This window comes from Priapulus caudatus, unplaced genomic scaffold (genome assembly GCF_000485595.1).
Source record: "Priapulus caudatus unplaced genomic scaffold, Priapulus_caudatus-5.0.1 Scaffold1168, whole genome shotgun sequence".
NCBI classification, from domain to species: domain Eukaryota; kingdom Metazoa; phylum Priapulida; class Priapulimorpha; order Priapulimorphida; family Priapulidae; genus Priapulus; species Priapulus caudatus.
The window spans coordinates 10,885-14,068 of NW_014578229.1; the positions used below are offsets into that span (position 1 = coordinate 10,885).

The window sequence follows — 3,184 nt, forward strand, 5'->3', positions numbered from 1 at the left end:
GAGAGAGCAACGAGAGAAGAGAGAGAGGGGAAACAGGAGAGAGAGGAGGGGAGAGAGAGGAAGAGAGACGTGATCGAGAGAGACGAGTGCAGAGAGAGAGCAGGGAGGAGAAGAGGAGGAGCAGCAGAGACGAGAGATGTCGTTGTGTGAGGGGGAGACGAGAGAGAGGAGAGGCAGATGAGAGAGGGAGAGTACAGAGAGGACGGGAGCAGAGAGAGAGGAGAGAGAGCAGAGAGCAGAGAGAGAAGGAGAGCAAGAGAGAGAGAGAGAGACGAGAGAGATGAGGAAGAGAGAGAGAGAGAGAGAGACGAGAGGGAGAAGAGAAGAGAGAGAGAGAGGGAGAGACGAGATGAGCGAGAGGAGAGAGAGAGAGAGATGAGAGAGACGAGAGGGGAGAGAGGACGAGAGAGCACCGACGAAGATGGGGAGAGATGGAGGAGAGACGACGAGAGAGGGAGAGAGATGGGAGAGAAGATATTTGAGAATAGAAGGGATAAGAGCCGCCTTGCGGTGATGGGCGAGAGAGAGAGACCCGCAGAGAGTTAGACCTAGGGACGAGAAAGACCAACGAGAGACGACGGCAAAGCGGTGACCCGAGAAAGAGAGAAGATAAAGAGGCAGAGAGCGAAGGCCATAAAGAAGCGAAGATCAAAAGGGGCGACAACAAAAGACCGGCGAACGACGCAACGAATAACGCGAGAAGATGTAGGGAGAGAGCAGAGAGACAAAGAAGAGGAGAGAGCAGAGAGAGAACGAGAGCGAGGAGATTTCCGACGAGACAGATGACGACGAGCACGACGAGCAGAGACAGTCACCTACAAGCAGACGAGCAGCCAGACGAGAGAGAGAGAGACGAGAGAGCAAGACAGAGACAGAGTCAGGCACAGCAGACAGAGGACACGAGACAGAGACAGAGGACAGAGGCACAGAGTCAGGAGCACAGAGACAGAGACAGCAGACAGAGACAGACACAGAACAGAGACAGAGACAGCAGACAGAGACCAGAGACAGAGACAGAGACAGAGACACAGACAGAGACAGAGACCAGAGACAGCAGACAGAGACAGAGACAGAGACCAAGACACAGACAGAGACGAGACACAGACAGAGACAGAGACAGAACAGAGACAGAGACATAGGTGGACAGCAGAGAGAGAGTTGCGCGAGGAGGCAGCAGAAGCCAAAGGAAGCGCGCCACGCACGGAAACAGAGCGGAAGGCTCTTGCGTCTGCGCGCCGGCCAGCCAGGAACGAGCACTGATCACGCGCTGGGGCGCCTAAAGCGTCACGCGAAGCCGCGTTTCGATTTGCCGTGACACTACGCGCTGGCATCGGGCCGTATCGCGCCCCTCTGGCAGGAATGCCGCCAAATACGTTTATCATGATCTTTTTCGCAGTGCTGCCGGCGCGCGCCGCCGCATGCGACGCCCACTCTCGCCGAATAAGTTAGCCCGCGATTGTGGTTTAGACGCGGTTCGCGGCGGAGGACTGCAGCGCCGCACCACACGTCACCACACACACACACACACAGCGCCGGCGCTACACGCACACACACCACGCGCGGCCACACAAGCCACAGCACACACGCGCGCGCGCACCACGCCCACACACACACACACGCGCTCCACACGCACACTACACACGCGCGGCACACACACACACACGACACACACACACACACACACATACACACGCGCCGCCACACACCACACACACAGACACACTAGACACGTACACGCACCACCAACAGCGCGCCCAACACGCACGCCACGCACACGCACGCCACGCACGCAACACGCCACCGCGCAACCACACCGCACGCACACAAACACACAGAACACACACACGCACAACGCACACCAACACGGCGCACACGCAACGCGGCACACACACACACACACACACACACACACACACACACACACACACACACACACGTGTGGCTGCGTGAAATGTGAGACGTGCGCTTCCATCTATACACACGTGCCCGTAATCGAATCCGCGATCAAGGTAGAGATTATTATTTGGCCAATTATTATTTATTTACGCCAAGGTATAGCATTTATTAGGCGTGTCTCACTTGCGGACCTTCATCAGGCTTCGCCAGATAAATTGCGCGAGGCTTTATATTAATTAGAATGATTGGCGATTAATCAAATTTAATGAATATATATATATATATATATATATATATATATATATGGGTGTGGCAACTCTCCGGCGTTGCAAGGGAAGACTAGACAAGAGGATAGCTATTTTGAATCTGTAACGTGAGGCGTTTGCCGGCATGTCTGTAGAGACGCGGTCGTAATGGATTGCCTCTGACCACTGGTCGCCGCGGGAGAGCCATGCGGGGAAGGTTATCAGGTTAAAGGGGTTACCACGCTGCCAAACCATGCAGGCTCTTACAGCATGGGCCTGAACAACTCCGCTCCTCATCCACCGTATCGCTAGCGCTGAAGCGGCGCAGATTCAATCTATAATAGTCGCGTTGATTGAATATCACTGTATAGGCGATCACAGCGCAATGCGGACGTCACTGTGTCATGCGGGGTAGAGCACGCCCAGCGTGACGTCATTAGCACCGGTGCGCCGCTTTTCGCGCAGGTGATTCGCTGTATAGCGGAGCGGTGTGGGGGTTGGCCGTGTAGCCGCCACCACCACCACGCTGACTCTCTCACTCGTCACGGGCTGTATTCGTATCTGGCGTATATACGTGAAGCTGCTCGCTGATTCTCGTCAGAGAATTGCCTCCTCCCGTTATGTTGGTATGGGTACGTTGCTATACAGGGAGCTGATGTTAGGCGGCCGTTGGTTTGTTGTTAGAGGTGTGTTGATAGGGGTCTGATGGAGGGGTGTGTTGATAGGGGTCTGATATTAGTGGTGTGTTGATAGGGGTGTGTTGATAGGGGTCTAATAGTGGGGGTGTGTTGATAGAGGTCTGGTAGTGGGGGTATGTTGATAGGGGTCTGATATTAGGGGTGTGTTGATAGGGGTCTGGTAGTGGGGGTGTGTTGATAGGGGTCTGGTAATAGGGGTGTGTTGATAGGGGGTCTGATGGTGGGGGGGTGTTGATAGGAGTCTGATGGTAGGGGTATGTTGATAGGGGTCTGGTGATAGGGGTGTGTTGATAGGGGTCTGGTGGTAGGGGTGTTTTGATAGGGGTCTGGTAGTGGGGGTGTGTT

The 3,184-nt window shown here is 54.7% G+C and overlaps 1 pseudogene; it reads left to right on the forward strand.

Moving 5' to 3' along the window:
• Positions 1–1,315, forward strand: part of LOC106815644 — a 3,774-nt pseudogene extending 2,459 nt beyond the window's left edge.
• The last annotated feature ends 1,869 nt before the right edge of the window (positions 1,316–3,184 follow it).